Below are 19,822 nucleotides of genomic sequence, written 5' to 3'. Positions count from 1 at the left end.
TGACAAAAGATTCCGGGTGTAAATTTGGGATGGAAAAGACACATGGGCAGCTGATTGTGACCCACAAAGAAGAAAAGCACCAAAGTAACCCCGCGGTGACCACAGCTCCTAAAAAGAAAGTACCTGAGTGTACCGACAAAAAGCAGACACGTGATGACAGCGGTGGAGGAAGCATTCACATCCTTTACTTCAGTAACAGTACTAATACCACGCTGTAAAACTACTCTCTTACCAGTAAGAGTAAGTCCTGCATTGAAAATGTTACTTAAGTAAAAATATGTGCGTATCATCAGGGAAATGTACTTAAAGTATTAAAGGACTCGGTGCAGGAAAAAATCCTCAACATTTTAGAAACTGGAAACAATTCAAACAGTTGTGTGTTTAATCAGCTGGACTCGTAGGTCGTTATATTTTTGGGTAGTTTCATCTATAGTAAAAATTTGTGTTTTAAAAACTGCATTGGTTTTGTGTGCAGAAATCTTAATGTGTAAAGTAACTAGTAACTAAAGCTGTAACAGATGAACGTAGTGGAGTAAAAAGTCCAATATTTCTCTCTGAAATGTAGCGGAGTAGAAGTAGAGAGTGGCACGAAAAGAAAAAGACTCAAGTAAAGTACAAGTACCTCAACAATTGTACTTAAGTACAGTACTTGAGTAAAGTTACTTGAGTACTCAGTTACATTCCACCAACCCTGTGGTGACCACAGCTACTAAGAAGAGAGTATCGTTTCCATCTGTTGAGCTCCTCACGTTTAAATTTTGACCTGAAACTGCCCTGGTTGGCTCGGCGCCCTGTTCTCACCTACATCCTGCTATTTTACCTCACTCCCATTCTCTGCCACGCCATCTCTGCCACTCCACTCCACCCTGTCCCGCCCCTTCCCCTTCCCTCCCTCCCTCCCTCCCTCCCTCACTCCCGCATGGTGTTTTGGGGCGAGGGTGGGCTGGGGTTTTACAATGGGGAGTTTTAAACTTCAGGAATGGCATAGTTGGGTGGTTACTCACAGGACGCCGCGTGACTCATCAAAAGCCATGCTGCACCCATGCTACGCTCCCGTTACACACATTGTGGTGCACAAACATGCACACATGTGCTCACACACAGGCGTTTTTTGTGTGTGTGTGTGTGTGTGGTGCAACAGCGGGAGAACCGCCTTTGTCAGGCTCCATTCATAACTATTTAAGTAACCTCTGTGAGTCATGCAACAAGTTGGGCTAAGTAATATTTTAACCTTTCTACGCACATCTGTATCTCTGTATACAGAACAATCCCCTCAGGTCAGGGGTTCCCGACCCTCTTTTTGGCCGATAACATGAAGCAACTTGTTGCTTTTTGTTTGGTCTATGAGTTGCTTTGATGGTAAATCATGCACAAGTTGAAGGTGCGGATGGGATGACATTTCACTGGAAGTTAGAGTTGCAGAGATGAATTGATTGATGAATTAGTTGTCAACTATTACATTAATCGGCAACTATTTGGAACATAGATTCATCGTTTCGAGTCATTTGTTATGGGGAAAAACACACACACACACACACACACACACACACACACACACACACACACACACACGCACGCGCACACACGCACACACACATGCACACACACATGCACACACACACAGCCCCGCCCTCATATTTTCTGTCTGTGAAGCTAAGAGCTGCATAGATGAATCGATTAGTTGTCAACTATTAAATTAATCGCCAACTATTTTGATAATCCGTTATTCGGTTTGAGTCATTTTTTATGAAAAAAAAAGTAAAACTTCTCTGATGCCAGCTTGTTAAATGTGAATATTGTTCTAGTGTCTTCTCTCCTCTGTGACAGTAAACTGAATATCTCTGAGTTGTGGACACAACGAGACATTTGAGGAAGTCATCTCGGGCTTTGTGGGGAAACACTGATATACATATTCATAATTTTCGGACATTTTATGGACCAGACAACTAATCGAGAAAAATAACGGGCAGGCTAATGAACGATGTAAATAATCGTCAGTTGCAGCCCTACAGGAATTGTACGATTTCACGTGACAAAATACAACTGATGAACTTGGATTGTGTCTTTTGAAGATTAGTTTTTTTTTCAGGAGGTAATAATAGATAGTAATAATAAAAAAATAAACAAAGATTAGAAAAAAGTCAAATATAAATAAAAGCTTTCTTGAGTTGGGAACCTCTGGCAACCTGGAGTGCTCCGTGGTGGGCTCCCGTGTGGATGGAGAGTGAGTGGGAGTGGGTGAATCACAGCCTGTCGTGTGGCGGCCCAGTGAATGGCTTTCTTGTGTGTTCCTCATGGCGTTTAATGGACGCCGCTAAGCCCCGGCGGCAGGCTGGGGGATGACTCAGGGTCGGAGCGGTTAAACGACTCCAGACCTGCTGACAAACTGCAGCATTAAAGTGGCATTTTGGGTTGTTGTTTTTTCATCCTGGACCCCTTTCCCCCATGCATTTGTGTCTAATACAGGGGGGTCTTCAATGTTTTTAAGGCCAAAGACCCCTTAGCTAAAAGAGAGACAGAGTAGGGACCCCCCCTACTACAGCGTTTCTCAAATGGGGGTACCCCAAGGGGTACTTTGGATGACTGCAGGGGGTACGTGAGCGTTTTTTGTCGCTGTTTTTGAAGTTTGTCACTTTAAAAAAAGTTTTTGTTGCTTTTTGTCACTGTTTTCGACCTGTTCTTGTCGAAGTTTGTCCCTTTTTTCAAAAAACAATTGCGCCTTTTTCAAGGTTTTTGTCACTTTTTTGGAAGCTTGTCTTCCTTCGGTCACTTTTTACAAGTCTGTCACTTTTTCCAAAGTTTTTGTTTTCTAAGTTTGTGTTACTATTTTCCATCTATTCTTGCCTTACTTCGTTCTTTCTACCGACTTATTCCAAGTTTTTAAGTAAAAAAAAAAATGTGTTACCTTTTTTCATCAGCATTTAAATGTTTTTCAGTTACATGGCTGTTGTTTCGTAAACCTATCGCTGGTCAAGGGGTACTTGGCTTAAAAACACAATTCAAATTGGGGGGGTACATTATTAAAAACAGTTTGAGAACCACTGCCCTACTACATATATATACTGTATAAATTGAAGCAGCATTAAACTGGGTGCATGGAGGAAAATGAATGGCAGTGAGTCCTTAAGCTTAACTGTAAAAAACAAATGCTAATTTTACAGAAAATAACTTTTAACAGTAGTTTTAACTTTTTTTTTAAAATTGTGTTCAAAAATCTGTAACATTATGGAGATTATATATAAATCAACAACCCAACTGTCTGCCATGCCAAAACAAATCTGTAAAATAACAGCGTTTGATTGAACATGACTTTAAATGCATTGTTTTTGAAATTTATTTGAATTTGGATGTTTTATATTCATTGTATGGTTTTTGTAACATGACCGTTTTATTTTTTATTTTACAGGTTTTATTTTAACAGTGTATGGCATACCTTAGCAGGCATAGAAGGCTTTTTTTTTCACAAATAGGCCAGTTTATGTTAGAGTCATGTTAATGTATAATTTCAGACTTATATTAAGTTTTCAAAAAAGAAAGTTTGGAAAAGTCTTAGGACCCCATAGCAGTCACGGGCCCCCTGTTGAATAGCTCTTTCTCAAATGGGGCTACGCTAGGAGTACTGCAGGGGGTACGTGAGATTTTAAATTTTTTTAAATTATAAATAAATCGTCATGCATAATTCCTAAAATAATTATATATAATATGGTACAAACCATGTTATTTTTGAGCAGTTTAGCTGAAAGATTGCAAGGGTTAAAAGGATTTACTGAAATCGGTCTAGAAACATTAAAACGACAGTGTACCTATTTCATATTTCTTTAGGGGAATTGAGAGAATGATGCCTTCGCTATAACAGTTGAATTATTATTATATATTTTTTTTAATTCAGGTGTAAATGACGGCGTGCGCTGTTGAAATCTAAAAGCGGCCATGTTCATGTCACGTGAGCCACAGTTTGACATTAAAGTCTCCGTCTTAAAGAGTGAAGTTTAACTTTTGAGAGCTCTAGCCATTTTAGAAAGTGACTCAGTCTATTGTGGCCACAAACTGAACACCGCCTGCTCGTGCTTGCAGGGTGGATACGAGGGCGGAGATGTGTTTCAACACACACGCACGATGCAGGCGGGGGCCTTTCCTTTGTGCAGTCACACACACACACACACACACACACACACACACACAATGGAGATTGCAGTGGAAAGGAAGCTGGGGATTCCTGAGATTCCTGTGGACAAAAAGGTGTGAACTCAGCAGCCGAGCAGCCTGGGAATTCTGCGGGGTTGGCTTGAGAGGCGGTTTAATGGCTGAACAGAGTTGCAAGTGACACAGACAGATAGAAAGAGAGTGATAAAAAAAAAAAAGAGAAAAAAAGTGATAAAAGTCAAAGAACACAAACAGCAGCACAGAGAGACAGAGAAAGAATGTAAGAGACAATGAGACTAAAACAACTGACAACATCTGCTTTAAGAGAGTCAATAATAAAGCGTGAGTTATTGAGAGAATTCAAAGAGTAATGCACTCACACACGCACGCACACACACACGCACACACACACACACACATACACACACACACACACACACACGTCAATTTAGGCATTAAATTAAGATAGCACAATACGCCTTGGCAATGACATACAACGTGTGTGTGTGTGTGTGTGTGGCATGGTCTACACTGACTATATTAGGCCAGTCTGTTTCTGACATGGGGCGACAGTGAGCACACAGATGCAACTGTGATGTCACGATCACGCTGGGGAGGCATGAATCTACGGCTTATCTCTCTCCAGTGCCCCGCTGTAACATGTGTGCACCCTCCTGTTTCTCTGTGTATGTGTGTGTGTGTGTGTGTGTGTGTGTGTGTGTGTGTGTGTGTGCGTGTGCGTGTATTACCCTGTGATAACCCTGAACCTGTATAGTGACACACGGGGATACCTCAGCAGCAGCTCTGGTGACAGGCGAGCACCTCTGAGTCTGTGGAAACATCCCCAGCAGTCTGAGCTGGCAAGTGTTACGTATATGAAAGTGTCTCTAATTACATCACACACGAATACTTCTACGGTATAGTGCCGCATCGGTCAACTTTTGGGTTCAACTATATAAATGAATGGCATGTCATTACGGTGGTATTAGTTTTAAAGGATAATTTTTCTGTTTAATACAATCTTATTGTGATGTTTTTGAACATCATTTGCGCTCACCTAAGTAGTTGCTGAGAGTTTTCTCTTCCAGATAAGTTTGGCTCTGAGTTTGTTTGCAACCGGTCACGTGTGTTTCCTGTGATCTGTCGGAAGTCTTGTTTTTTTTTTTTTTAGATTATTAATACAACAATAAAGAAAATACTCCTTTGCAAACGCAAATCCTGGATTCGGTTTTAGTAAATGAATACTACTAAAGTCTGGAGAAGCAACAACCGCAAAGATATTCAGTTTACTGTCACAGAGGACTGAAGACACTATAAACAATATTCACATTTAATGGCGCGTTCCAGGCAACCCGTAACCCGTGTTTTCACAACCTTCTACCGGTGAAAAGTGCCCTGGAACGGCGGTCAAACCTGTAACTTACTACCCATGAACTAGTACCAGATCGATGCACACACACACACACACACAAACAACAATGGCGACCCCTGTTGATGCTGTACAGACGCCGGTGATTAACGGTGAGAAATAGAAATAAATAGACAGAACAGAAAGTAATTCCGCACGCTGTAATCAAAACAATACACATACGATTGTGTACTACTACAGGTTATGTTTATTAAATGAAGCCCAAAATATGTCGCCGACTAGAAATCGCTAGTGTCAGCTAGCGCTAGCTAACTTCAACGTTACGTGACTTGTCGCGACTTTGCCTGGAACGCTACCGAGTCGCGAGTCGTGACTTAAAGTCATAACTTACGGGTTAAAAATTGTGTCTGGAACGCAGCATCGGAAGCATGGAGAATTTTTTTTTAAATTTTCTTTCATGAAAAATAACGACTCAAACAGACAAAAAGAAACAGTTGGCGATTCATTTAATAACTTGACAACTGATGGATGACTCGTTGCAGCTCTAGTCTGCTGTCTGCACGACAGCATTGGGACTCCACCCCGACATCCCTGCCCTGTGAGTCCCTCTCCTTCCCACTCCTCCTTTCCTCTCTCGTCCTCCCCCTTTCCTCTTCCTCTTCCCTTCAGAGGTGTCAGAGGAAAAACAGCCACAGACTCTCTCTCCCTCTCTCTCTCTCTCTGTCTCTCTCTCCCTCTCTCTCTCACAACCACACAACGTGGGCTATGTGAAGGCAGTGACTCCGCTTCTGGCTGGCCCACTCACAGGATATAAGTGCTGCGATGCCTGCCAAGGCGGTGAGGGGTCACACTGTGGATAATGTGTGTGTGTGTGTGTGTGTGTGTGTGTGTGTGTGTGTGTCACACATGAGCTCCCCCGCTGGCTGGTGGCTGTCTGAGCAGCAGACGCCCTGGTCCTGACGCTATAGGGCGGAGAACAGCGGTGGTAACTGAGTACATTTACTCCAGTGCTGTACTTAAGTACAAATGTCGAGGTACTTGTACTTTACTTGAGTCTTTTCTCTTCATGCCACTTTCTACTTCTACTCCGCTACATTTCAGAGGGAAAATATTTGACTTTTTATTCCACCACGTTCCTCTGACAGCTTTAGTTACTCTACAAATTAGAATAGAAAATAGAGTTTTGTAAATTTATTAAATCTGATGTTTTTATTATAAATGAAACCACCCAACAATGTAACGGCCTACAAGTCCAGCTGAAATGATTAGACCATAAAACTGCTTTTTCATTTCCAGTTTTTAAAATGAGGATTTTTCTGCATTGGGTACTTTCACTTTTAAGCATATTTTCCTGATAATACCTTAAAAAAAGAAAGTAGCCTAATGGTGTGTGTGGTATCAGTACTTTTACTTAAGTAAAGGATGTGAATACTTCTTCCACCGCTTGTGGAGAAAGCTTTTTGGGAAACGTTCCCCTCTCCCCCCCCTCCGCTCGGACCAGCATTTCCTGTTCTCGCTTCCCTGTCCTTCCCTGCCGCTCCTCGCCCGTCCCACCTTCGCCGCCACACGCCTATGTTACCCTCCGGAAGTTTCCCACCATCCCACCTACCGCCGCTTCACACCACTTAGGCCCCCACCCACCCCCCCGTGGCTCCAGCCCCCCACTCCCCAGACTGGTGGACTCCCTCTGGGTTTCCTGGAGTACCACCTTCCATTATCAGAGCGCCCCGGCCAGGCCCGGCCCGGCCCAGAAACACCCAGCTCGCCGGGTCCTTGTGGTCCTGAGCCTGACCTCCACCTCTGGGGATAGACGGCACTCTTTGAAATCTGCTTTTATGCAACTAAAATAAATAAAAGGATGGGAAATCTAAAGCCTCGTACGACTAGAACATAGATCTATAACATAGATCTATGACATAGATGAGTAACGCACACGAGGGCTGTTGCGAGGCGCGGATCACTGGAAGTAGACTTGAAAGTTAAAACATCATCAGTGGTGGAATGTAACTGAGTACATTTACTCAAGTACTGTTCCAAAGGACAAATGTTGAGGTACTTGTACTTTACTTGAGTCTTTTTCTTTTCATGCCACTTTCTACTTCTACTCCGCTACATTTCAGAGAGAAATATTAACCTCCACTCCATTCATCTGACAGCTTTAGTTACTAGTTACTTTACAAGTTAAGATTTTTGGATGTGTTCTTGGTCAGAAGGGGTGGGCAGAAACCACGCCTAGATGGCAGGAGTTTAAAATGAGATGCCAGGGGGGTGGGAGTAGTCACATACAATGTTACTGGCCTTTCTCACCAATCTGTCTTTGTAAATGTGTTCAATGTGTCATCCCAAGTAACTCGCTGGCAGTTGTAGCTGTTTTTCTGATTGTGTCTTTTCTGTGACTCAGTGGCATTTCCGAACCAGCAGATAATACAGCGAGTATGTACAGTATGTATGTAGTACGTATGTATGTGCATGCACAAAGTGTGGAATGTGAGCATGTCATTCACAGGGGATTAAATGTGCGTGCAGCAGGGAGTTCTGTTTTCTCAGCTCCGTCTTTCAAAGAGCAGACACAGTGAGAGAGAGAGAGCAAGTGGTTCCAGCAGATGGTGCTGGGTCTGATGCGGCCATCTGTCTCAGAAGTGCAAGGAAATTGGAAAAGTTGAGCTGGGACTATGCTACGCAGAGCCTCGTTATGGTTATATGTGAAGCCTGTAATATATACAGTGATCTTGGAAGTTGCAGAGCTGCCGAGGGCAAAATCACTTATTGTCTGCAACATTGATGTTTAAATAATTAGAAAGTAGCGTCACTAAAATACAAACAAAGAAGGATGCAAACTACATCCCGGTGTCCTATGTCCATCTACTGTACTCGGTAACCACGTCTGCCGGTTTTCCTCCTTCAATCTTTACACTTTCTGAGGCTTTGGCAGTTACGTTCACTGATTCTCCAGGATGCTCCTCCTCAGGGCTGCAACTAGCAATCATTTTCACTGCCGATTAATCTGTGGATTATTTTTTTTTATTTATGTTGTGTTGAAACGGTGAAAAATGTCGATCCGTGTTTCCCAAAAAGCCCGAGATGACGTCCTCAAATGTCTCGTTTTGTCCACAACTCAAAAGATATTCAATTTACTGTCACAGAGGAGAGAAGAAACTAGAACATATTCACATTTAAGTAGCTGGAATCAGAGATATTTTACTTTTTTTCTTAAAATAATTACTTAAACCAATTCGATTGAAACCCAATCTTTTTGACCTAATCTTACTTTACTTTTATTTAACTTTTGATTGTTTTCTTGCACTTTATCGATGTTATTTTATACACTTATCGACAAGTTTGTTTCTTACTAATTTTTTTGCTTTAAATTTGACCGTGAGTAACCGCAACTTAACAATCTCCCTGCGGGGCTCCACAAAGTATTCTGAGTCTACTCGATTATCAAAATAGTTTGAGCGATTCATTTAATAATTGACAACTAAACGATGAATCGATTCATCTTCACATTCATCATGTTTACATTTACTCCTGCACGGTTTCATCAATGGCCTTGCACTGCTAACACCCAAAACTGCACAATATATTTACTTTTTCATATTCCATAACCTGCCCATAAAACTGTGCAATATACATAAGTATATCACATGTATGTATATATATATATATACTGTATATATATATAATTTATATAGAATGTCTATACTCTCTGTACATAACCATCTATACTCCTTATATGTCACTGTAGACATGTAATCTGAAAAAAACCTGTATTTATATCTAACTATACACTGCTGTACATAATTCATCTCTATTGTCTACATAACTGCACAGAATATTTTACTCAACCTGCACTTTGGTATTTAATGCTTCTTTTGCCCTTCTGGTTGGATGTCAACTGCATTTCATTGGCTCTGTACCTGTACTCTGCTAAATGACAATAATCTATAATCTAAAAATCTAAACATCTTTGAAGCTCTACTCCTCATAATGAACGCTCTTTGAATGCTGGCAGCGGCAGGGGGGGGGGGAGGACTCTATAGCGGTGTGTTTCTTCCCTCAGCGGTCTCTTGTCTGGGGGCTCCGCAACAGGCTGACTCACAACGCCCGGCCCACTCTTCCCTCCCACCCGTCCCTCCCACTCAGCCCCAGCCGTACCCCAGCGTGGGAGGCAGCGCAGCCCAGGAACAGAGCCTCCGGCTGGGCGCGCGCGCACACACACACACACACACACACACACACACACACACACACACACACACACACACACACACACACACACACACACACACACACACACACACACACACACAGCCAGCATGGGCCCACGGCTCTGGAGCTTTGGCTTTAATTCCTCCTCACCCACACAGAAACAAAAACACACACGCATACAACACACACACACTCACAAACAGACTACCCACATGCAGTACCCACGCTGTTTTTTGGAGCACCTCTTTAGTGATGTCATGTGCCTTACATCTGAAGGGAGCAGAGGCAGGGGAAGCACGTGGGAGTGTGTGGGCCGTACATGCTGGATGCGTGTGTTTGTGTGTGAATCACGCTGGCAGATTTGGCTTTATTTTTTTTTTCTTTCGGTTTACAGTACACCAAACTGTTTCATATACCGATGCACTGCTGGCTACTGTAAGTGAAGAGCTTCTGACACAGCTGAGCTCGCTAGGTTGCAGTTTATTTTTGAAATCACAGCTACAGGGGGGAGGATGTGGATAAAATGAAAGGACATCGAACGGTGTGAGGGATGCTTGTTGGATGTAGTAGAAGTATAGTATTTGATAAGAAGAGAGCCTGATACAATCATGATCTGTACCAGGCATAGGCGTAATTTACAAGGGGGATGGCCAGTGCAAACCCCCCCCACCCCAAAATAAACCTATAATTAATTTCCTTTACATAAATAAAGACATTTGCACCATCATTTGATTCAGAAAAGACACAAATTGTTGCAGGACAATTCACCAGAATGCAGAAAATGAATAGCCTGACAAGCCAGACCCACATCCAGATGTTGGGTCTGGGAACTCACCATTGGCAGGACTCAATCTGAGGGGCGGGATAAACGGTTGTCTGTCAAATTCTCTCTGCACGTAATAGGATAGCGCTACAACCAGGCAGAGCAACGAAGAAGGTAGAGGAGCTAGTTGATAGATTAAACTTTTGCCGTATCCGGTCGGCAAAACTCAGAACACATCTTCCTTTTTTAAGAATGACTTCAGTGCCGTTCTTTGTTCTTTTCTCAAAGAAAAGCTGAACTCCAAGTCTTCCAGAAGACCGCTGTTCCCAGCAGCAGCAGCAGCAGCCATAAGCCCCGCCCACTGACTCTATACACAATGTGATTGGCCTGACCAGAGTTTGGTTTTTCCAGCTCGCAAGCCAACTGACCCAGCCTAGACTGACCCTGGCTGCAAAATAAATTTCCTGCCGCTAGGGTGCGTCTAGATTTCTAGGCTAGAAAATGAAGTGTTTGACGTTTCAATCTTGCTCAAAAGTGGAAATCTCAATCCCCCCCCCCCCACCCCCAATGTTGAACCCAAAGTTACGCCCTCTGTACCAGGGTCTTGAGTGCATTACCAAAACACCTTATTTTGACAAGGAGAGTCTGGTTTCCACTGCCAGGGTTAACATTAAGGGTTAACTCGCCATTTGATTCGATTCCAATCTTTTTCTTCGATTCGATTCAAAATCAATTCTCGATTCAATACATACTGCTAACTCCAGGATCTACTTTCAAGTTATTTATTGTCAGATGCACAATCTTGGGTCTCAGGAAACTCTAGTCCACTGTGCGTTAATAAAAAACGTGTGGCAAATTATGGCATGGAAGCAGAGCAAAGTGTGCATAAGATTATAGCGTTTTTTACATTTGAAAAAGTTTCATCCACCGATTGCAATAATGTAAGAACAGGCGAAGGCAAATCTAAGACAAAAGGTAACATTTATCAAGCTTTTTTTTTTTTTTTGGCATCATTTAAAAAAATCAAAGATAGTGTGTGATTCTTACCAGCAGCTCGGGAGCCCTCGATCGCCCTCGTCTTTTTTCCGCCTTTCCGCTGATGTGCATCATGAAGACTTCAGGCTGTGAAAACAGGTGTCAGAGGATCACGTCACTCACATCGCACTGAGCCTTTTTTTAACTGAAATATTCTCATCACTGACACCTTCATCCAACTGAAATCTAGAAAACATTTCTGACGAGAGACCGACTCGCACAATGTCACACGTTTAAGCATGCCTGTTCCGCGACGAGGAATAATATTCAGAAGGGCCAGATTGCTCATTAGAATATCTCACATTTGTGTGTGGGCGAGCTTTTAGCAGTCCTTCTCCCTCCCCCCCCCTGTTCCCCAGCGCTGTTCCAGAAACACTCTTCTGTGTCCAATACCAACCGAGATGCTAACCCCAGTCTGTCCGCTTAAAAAAAAAAGTGAATCCAAGCACTAACTTCTGTCCAAGTTTCAAGTACAGTAGACGCAACAGGCTGCCACGTTTTCCATTTACACGTCAACTGCACCAAAACCCCTAAAATGCTGCCGTGAGTGAGTACTCAGTGAGTACTCAGTGAGTACTCAGTGTTCAGATCCTGTTATTGATCATATTGAAAACTAGGGCTGCACAATATATCGTTATATATATATATTTTTTTTATCGTCACCGCAATCTCACACCGGGAACACACTGCAGGCGTAAGGGCTCCTGCACAGGGGTCTGCAGAGATTTTTGGTGCCCCTTTTCCTGACCCTGGACCGGTACAGGTCCTGGATGGAGGGAAGGTCAGCTCCAAGGCCGGCCACAGACTGGCCTGCGTGGCGTGAGCGTGGTGTGAGCGTGTCAGCTGCGTGGCGTGTCCGTTTTTATTTGGGCTCCCATGTTAACAGGTTAGAGCTTCCACACTGCCTGCGTGACACGCACGTCTCAGGCAGCGCCTCGAGCCGCGCCGAAAACGCGTGCGTGCTAGAAATAGGACCGACGCCTTTTTTTCACACGACACGCAAGCGTATTGGAAGCGTTTCCAGGCAAAATAGAACAGGAAAAGATGTTTATATGTCGTTTTGACACGAATACATATTAATAAATGACATGTTGATGTTTGAAAGTCTCGATGTTTTGACATAAATGCAGATATATAAATGTAATTAAAAAAAAATTATAAATAATTATGGATGTTCAAATATTGCACCTGTCAATACAGAACGAAATATTCTGTAGCCTATTTTGCCGTCAAACCCGTGCAAACAAACGTACATACACAAAAATATTGACAAAATAAAGTTGAAGAACACGCTATTATTTCATTTTATCAATGGGAAACATCCATGTGTACAGACAAGGCTAGCAGCAGCAGCAGCAGCGCCGCGTCAGACACGTTTCTGGTGTGCCAAGACATAGAAAACGCCACGCAGCCGCCACAGGCAGTATGCATGGGGCCACAGACACAGACACACACACACACACACACACACACACACACACACACACACACACACACACACACACACACACACACACACACACACACACACACACTACAATTACCAGTTTCCCCACTCATCCTGTCTCTTTCTATCAGAGAGAGAGAGAGAGTAGAGAGGAGAGAGGTAAAAGGCCAGGCTCGTATCTACGCAACGCGACACTTACGCAGGCGGTGTGATTCCGGTGTCAAGTGGCGCAGTAAACACATCGCAAAAGGCTGCGACACATCGCGACAGACACAAACCGATTATTTGTAAATCGAAAGAAAATATCAGTAGAAAACCGCACATTAAAATTGAACTGTCATTCTTTTTTTAGTGCTGCCTTTTATATTCAATTCAATGTTCAATTATTTATTTTCATTTGTTTTAAATCCAACAGGCAGTTTGTTGTATTTTAGCATATTACTGAAAGCAGCAGAACCGAGTTCATTTTAATATCTGTTTATTTATCGCAAGTAATATCGTTATCGCGATAATCAACAACGTGATCGCATATTTTCCTCATACGGTGCAGCCCTGTTGAAAACAGCAACACATCTAGGGGCTGCAACTGGCGATTATTAACATCGTCGATTAGTCTGTCGATTATGTTCTCGATTAGTTGTTGAAATATGTCTATCAGTGTTTCCCAAAAAGCCCAAGGTGACCTCAAATGTCTCGTTTTGTCCCCAACTCAAAGATATTCAGTTTACTGTCACAGAGGAGAGAAGAAACTAGAACAATATTCACATTTAACAAGCTGGAATCAGAGAATTCTTTGCTTTATGTTTTATAAACATATGACTCAAACCGATGAATAGTTGGCCATTCATTTAGAAGTTAACCCTTGTGTTGTCTTCGGGTCAAATTTGACCCGTTATCGAAATATCTATATAAGAAATACGGGTTTCTCTTTAACTACTTAATTTTAATTACCCCAAAATAACACGGATGATTCCATACAACGGGCTTTGCAAGTACAACAAAAGATCGGCTCTCTACTTCGTTGACATATACAAGTCTGTGATGATCCTTCCTTTATATATTATAATTATAATTATAATATGAGTCTAAATAATTCATAATTTCAGCTTTTTTTTAAATCAAGAATTAGGTCATTTCCTATAAATGAGGTTTATTGAACATGAATTCCAAAAATAATTGTAAAACTAGTGGATATAAGTTTGTTAGTGGTGTTCATACATGCTAGTGAAAAGAAGGTTTTTTTGGGGCATTTTTCGCAGGCTGAAGACATGGAATGGGAGAGACGGCCGCAGGTCGGAGTCTAACCCGGGCCCGCTGCGTCGAGGACTAAACCTCTATATACGGGCGCCCCGCTCTACCAACTGACCTATCCGGGCGCCCTTTCCCGCCTTTTTCTGACATTTTATAGACCAAACAACTAATTGATTAACCAAGAAAATATGTGTCCGATGAATCGACTATGAAAATAACCGTCGCGTCCTAAAAACCATGTATCACCAAATGTGTTTTTACATGTTCAGTTATTAGACGGTTAATAAAATTGTCTTAAAAAGCCCAATCTGAAGAATGCGTCGCCACAGAGCTCGTGAGCAGTGGACGTGTTGGAGACACTGTACGTGTTTTTCCACAGGACAAGCGACAGCGAAGTGTTTTTGCACTCTGACGCGTCATCAGAGCCCAAAAAAGCAAAATTAACTGAACAGTTCTGTCGACACCACAGGGGGAAATAAATGGGCTCTTATGCACGATTGCTACCAAGTCTTTGCAAAATCAAACAAATACAAGAATGTTAAAAATAGGGGCTGTAATAACAATACATCGGGTTTTTTTAACAACTGGCGCAATAAACACATCACATCTTTTTTAGTGCTGCCTTTTATATTCAGTTCAAAGTTCAATTTGTAATTTAATAATAAATATAATAAAAGAACGTTGGAAATGATTTCCTTTCATTCATTTTAAATCCAACAAGCAGTTTGTTGTATTTTAGATAGATAGATAGATAGATAGATAGATAGATAGATAGATAGATAATTTATTCATCCCGAGGGAAATTTTAGGCATCCAGTAGCTTAGACAACCATAACACAACAAACACACATATATCTCACATAGCACTTTAGCAGAAGACTGAAAGCAGCACAACTGAGTACAGTTTAATATCTGTTTATTTAGCGCAAGTAATATCATAATCGCCATATTCAACAACATGATTACATATTTTCCTCATATCGTGCAGCCCTATTCAAAATTAACCAAATTGGGAATACAGACCAGCACTTTCCAAAGTTTTCAAAGTTTCTATATCATAAATTTGGGTTTCTTTTAACCAAATTGTCCCAAAAGAACATGGATGGTTCCATAAGACGCTCTTCTAAAAGGAAATTAAGGATCAGATCTCTATTTTCATAGAATTTTGGGTGTTGGTATTCAATTTGATAGTATTCTCCTGACTAAACTTTGACAGATCTGTGATTATCCATTACCTTCATTCCTCTGATCTTAACCATTAGTCAAAATCATTCATAATTTCTGCTTTTTTTCTTACACAAAAATTAGAATATTTCACATAAATGAGGTTTATTGACCATGAATTCCCAAAAAATAAGTGTAAAACTAGTGCAAATAAATAAGTCTAGTGGTGAATATGCTGGTGTTAATGGAAAAAAGTGCCAAAAACGTTGAAATAAGCGACATAAACGTAAAAACTGTGTCTAAAAGAGTGTTCATTTTGACCCGGGAGGACAGCACAGGGGTTCATTTTGAGCCGGGACGTTAAAGCTGTCCACAGAGATTCCCTCATACAACACAAAGACACTCTCACACTTTGATCTCACACTTTGTCAGACGTCCCTTAACCGATATTCAATGAAATACGGAGAGCATCTCTCCGAAACCATCTACCGGCATCACTACAATCATCATCTACATCAGTGGTCTTCGCCATTTGTTTCCAGACAGCCACGCTGATTGGACAAAGCCAATAGGAGAGCTACTTTTTGTTTTTTGTGCGTGTGGCATTTTTAGGCCTTAATTTCTGACAGGACAGCTTAGACTTGAAATGAGAGAGAGAGGGGGGGGGGAATGACGTGCAGCAAAAGGGCCGCAGGTCAGAACTGAACCCGTGGCTGCTGCATCGAGGACTGAGCCTCTGTATACGGGCGCGCGCTCTACCAGGTGAGCTAACAGGCGCCCAGAAGAGCCACTTTTACCGCAAAGCATCAAAAGTTACAACCAGACATAAATAGGGTTGGGCATCGTTTGGATTTTAACGATTCTGATTCCAATTGCGATTCTTCATTAGATTCCGGTTCTTATCGAGTCTCGATTCCGATTCTTTGAGCGGTGGAGTTGAAACGTGTCACATGCCTATTTTCATAAATAAGAGGAACGTTTTAATTTTGGTTCAATGGTGGTTTGCAATTTTACAGCTTTTTCAACGTAAAACGAAGCCAGACTAGAGCGCTGCTTGATGTTCTCCAAGGCTGCAGCACAACAAGCGCCTGGCTGCTACGGAAACCAAAACTTGCGCATGTTAAATTTGGAAACCGTGATCAGATTTGAAACCAAATCCTCCAAACGACTCCAATAAGGAAACGATTCCACTGGAATCGTAATTTTTTAAACGATTCCAAGTAGGACTCGGTTATCGATGCCCAGCCCTAGTCATGAATAGCATGTCTACCTATCAATCTGCCATCCCTGAACATACAAAATGCAATTTTTTCATGTATCTAACCGTCCAAGAGCACATTCGGCATTAAGAGCCGGACAGACCGCCCAACCTGGCAACTCCGCAGTGAGTCAGTGCTATGGACAGAAGGGCAGAGCAAGTTTAAATATTTTTTTTAAGTCTATATTTCCATCTTGTAATGCCACAGTTTGGGGTATTTCTTTTTAAATATAATGAATTTGTAATAGAGCAGACTCAGGGTTGTGTTATAGCCCTGCTTGTTTTTATTGTTTTTATGAAATATCTGTATTGACTGCATGATCATAATCACCGTTTTATTTACTGCCGTGCCAAATTAAAGCTCGGCGAGTGAGTGACACGGATCTACATAATCATCAGTCAAAAACATTTCAATACTAACCAATTTTTGAGATCTTATTTGAACGCATTCTCTCTTTTTTTTTTTTAAGATTCAAGGTTCAAGATGCTTTAGTAATCCCACAAATGGGGAAATTCACACTGTTGCAGCAGCAAGGGAGGGATGGGGGGAGGGAGGGGGGAGTAGAAGACACATAAACAAACAATAAATAAATATAAGTAATAAATGTATACTTACATCCTAATTTATTGTTCTTTTTTTCTAATTGTCACTGTTGTATCTCTAGAAGCCTTTCCTTGGCTTTTGACCTCCCCTGCGCAATGTTTTACTTTGTATCAAGCCTCGTTTCTTTAATAATGGGTGAATAAGCTCAACTAAACACATTAGTGGCACGTAAAAAAAATTAAAAAATAAAACGAGTTCCAACTACATGTGTCACAAGTGCCCCCTGTTGGAAACAGCAGCGCCGTCTCCAACGGAAAACGGAGGAGGGCACATGGTTTTCATTAGTCTTCTGAGAGAAACAATTAAAAAAAATACTGCAAACATGTTAATAGCTTATAACTGATACTGTCACTGCCGTTGGATTTGTAATTTGCGATACAAAATAATTGATTCAATTATTTCTGAGGAAGCAATCACAAAGTGCTCTCTGTCTCTCTCTTCTCTCTCTCTCTCTCTCTCTCTCTCTCTCTGTCTCTCTCTCTGTATGTGTCTCTCTTCAATTTCAATTTAAAGAGCTTCATCGGCATGGCAAGACATTACTTGTATTCCCAAAGCAGATAACATACAAAACAGGAGGAAATTGACAATAACTGGCAAATCATAAACCACAGCATAAACACCAACTTAAACATAAAATAAAAAATCTCTCTCTCTCTATCTGTATGTCTCTCTCTCTCTGTATGTCTCTCTCTCTATCTGTATGTCTCTCTCTCTCTGTATGTCTCTCTCTTTCTGTATGTCTCTCTCTCTCTGTATGTCTCTCTCTCTCTGTATGTCTCTCTCTTTCTGTATGTCTCTCTCTCTGTATGTCTCTCTCTCTCTGTATGTCTCTCTCTTTCTGTATGTCTCTCTCTCTCTGTATGTCTCTCTCTCTGTATGTCTCTCTCTTTCTGTATGTCTCTCTCTCTCTCTGTCTCTCTCTCTCTGTATGTCTCTCTCTCTCTGTATGTCTCTCTCTCTCTCTGTATGTCTCTCTCTTTCTGTATGTCTCTCTCTGTATGTCCCTCTCTCGCTCTGTATGTCTCTCCCTTTCTGTGTCTCTCTCTCTGTATGTCTCTCTCTCTCTGTATGTCTCTCTATCTGTGTCTCTCTCTTTCTGTACATCTCTCTCTGTATGTCTCTCTCTCTCTCTGTATGTCTCTCTTTCTGTGTCTCTCTTTCTGTATGTCTCTCTCTTTCTGTACATCTCTCTCTGTATGTCTCTCTCTTCTCTCTCTTTATGTCTCTCTTTCTGTGTCTCTCTTTCTGTATGTCTCTCTCTGTACGTCTTTCTCTCTCTTTGTATGTGTCTCTCTCTCTCTCCCTCTCTCTCTCTGTGTCTCTCACTCTCTCTGTATGTATCTCTCTCTCTCTCTCTCTCTCTCTCTGTATGTCTCTCTCTCTCTCTCTCCCTGCTCCCCGGGGTAAACGCATTCCAAAACACAAGAATTTCCTCCAGCCCAACTCACATACCACCTCTCTCCTCTCTCTCTCTCTCTCTCTCTCTCTCTCTCTCTCTCTCTCTCTCTCTCTCTCTCTCTCTCTCTCTCTCACACACACACACACGTTCGGTTGCGCACAAGAACACACACACACACACACAAGCACGTGAGGAGTGCACAATGGTCTTACCAGAGCCAGAGAAGAAGACCACACACTGTTGCAATGCCATGTTCAACAGTCTCACCACACTGCTGCACGATCACACAAACAATGCCAACGCACAGAATGTACAGGCCTACGTCATTATATGCTAACAATAATAATAGTAATAATAAAGTCAAATTATATTTGAAAAAGCTTGCATTTATTCTATAGCTTAACAAATAACAGGAAAACAAACAGTGTGCACGCATAGCTGCTCTCTCGTTGTGTTGCTCATCATTGGTGAATAATAACACTAAACGTTTAAATGCCGAATGCAGATCCTAACGAACACTGTTCCGTTAGTAGTGTAGGCTACCTGCAGGTTATGGCCTTGCGAGTTGCAGAAGAAAAATACAGCCCGATTTCGCAGACACCTTCCTCGAGTGCAGCAGCAGCAGCAGAAGCGCTCCTGGATCTATCCGGTCCACACGGAAACACACGAGACAGAGAGAGAGAGAGAGAGATTGAGAGAGAGAGAGAGAGAGAGAGAGAGAGAGAGATTGAGAGAGAGAGATTGAGAGAGAGAGATTGAGAGAGAGAGATTGAGAGAGAGAGAGAGAGAGAGATTGAGAGAGAGAGAGGCTGAAAGAAAACAGCACCGACTGCGGAACACAAAAAGTTTCCGTACATCAGACTGAGCCAGCCGCAGATATATGCGGGAGAAAGGAGGAGGATCGATAATATTACTCATCTGATGTGAGTCCCTTGTGTGTCTCTCTCTCTCTCTCTCTCTCTCTGTGTGTGTGTGTGTGTGTGTGTGTGTGCCTGCCTGCGGGGCTTTTCACCGGATCGCTCGGAAATGCCGCTGACTAGCTCCGCTGCCTCGGGGCGCAGAGGGGCTCCGTCCCCGCGCCGGCCAAGAGTCAACCTCAAGCCGCAAGAAATCCCCGCCCCCCCCAACCCCAGACACACACACACAATCTCCCTCCCTCCCCCTGAGGCTCCGGGGACAG

At 42.3% G+C, this 19,822-nt stretch overlaps 1 long non-coding RNA gene across 1 annotated transcript in view; it reads right to left on the bottom strand.

Moving 5' to 3' along the window:
- Positions 1 to 19,822, bottom strand: part of LOC120570442 — a 40,278-nt gene that overhangs the window by 14,760 nt on the left and 5,696 nt on the right. The window contains exon 2 of the long non-coding RNA XR_005641064.1: positions 11,532 to 11,606. This is a non-coding gene — a long non-coding RNA (uncharacterized LOC120570442). The remainder of the gene's footprint in view (positions 1 to 11,531; positions 11,607 to 19,822) is intronic.

The sequence above is a fragment of the Perca fluviatilis genome, chromosome 12 (genome assembly GCF_010015445.1).
Source record: "Perca fluviatilis chromosome 12, GENO_Pfluv_1.0, whole genome shotgun sequence".
Lineage (NCBI taxonomy): Eukaryota > Metazoa > Chordata > Actinopteri > Perciformes > Percidae > Perca > Perca fluviatilis.
Note: the sequence above shows the minus strand (reverse complement) of the source record. Positions and strands in the feature narration are given on the sequence as shown.